General features: G+C 43.0%; 1 protein-coding gene across 1 annotated transcript in view; it reads left to right on the top strand.

Annotated features, from left to right (window-relative positions):
* The first annotated feature begins 441 nt into the window (after positions 1-441).
* litafd (LITAF domain containing) overlaps positions 442-739 on the top strand; it is an 11,054-nt gene continuing 10,756 nt past the window's right edge. The window contains exon 1 of the mRNA XM_030058349.1: positions 442-559. The gene's annotated coding sequence lies outside the window, so the exon portion shown is untranslated. The remainder of the gene's footprint in view (positions 560-739) is intronic.

The raw sequence follows: 739 nt of genomic DNA, 5'->3' as shown, positions 1-739 counted from the left end.
TAAATTCACAATTTTAGAGAGTATGCCGCACACTGCTCCCCTAAGATAGTGACTTCACTGATTATAAAGTTATCCTTCTGTGTGTTTATCGTTATGTTGTCGTGTTTTAGAAAGCATTTGTAAACTGTTACCACATCATTACATTCCGACAGAGAGGAATGACAGCATGTCTCCAGTTTCTCTTAGGTCAGATCGTCTGTGAAGAATGCACGACGGCAGGAGGGAAACAGGTTATTCACAAAAAGTTCAGGGAGAGAGAGAGAGAGAGAGACACACACACCCACATTCACACCCACTGTGATCTATACCAGAAATAAAGAACAAAGAGGGGAGAAGACTGGTAAAGCCTTTTTTCCCTGAGTTCCAGCCAGCCTGTGTGAGTCATCCTGCTGCATATTCATGTTTTTGCAAATGAGGGGCGGAGCAGTGGGCGTGTCCAGGTACAGGTGAGACAGATAATATAACACTTACACAGGCAAGACAGGTGGATGTCAGCTAGAGCCTATCTGGACCCTACATCAGCCACAGCTAACACACATCCTCAACACCCAAAACACAGGTAAGCCTGACTGAGCAGCCGATCTATGGATTTTATACTCAACTAGTGTGAATATTTTCTGATCTGATGTCTTAGAACTGCAGTGTGAGTTGGATATAATTTAAAAGCAGTGGATTTAATAGTAATAGAATCTACCGTAATCCATGTGGAGGTGGAAAAACAAGCTTTACTGCCCTCAGT

The sequence above is a fragment of the Myripristis murdjan genome, chromosome 8 (assembly GCF_902150065.1).
Source record: "Myripristis murdjan chromosome 8, fMyrMur1.1, whole genome shotgun sequence".
Classification (NCBI taxonomy): domain Eukaryota; kingdom Metazoa; phylum Chordata; class Actinopteri; order Holocentriformes; family Holocentridae; genus Myripristis; species Myripristis murdjan.
The sequence above is the reverse complement of the archived record's forward strand: the minus strand, read 5'-3'. Positions and strand labels throughout refer to the sequence as shown.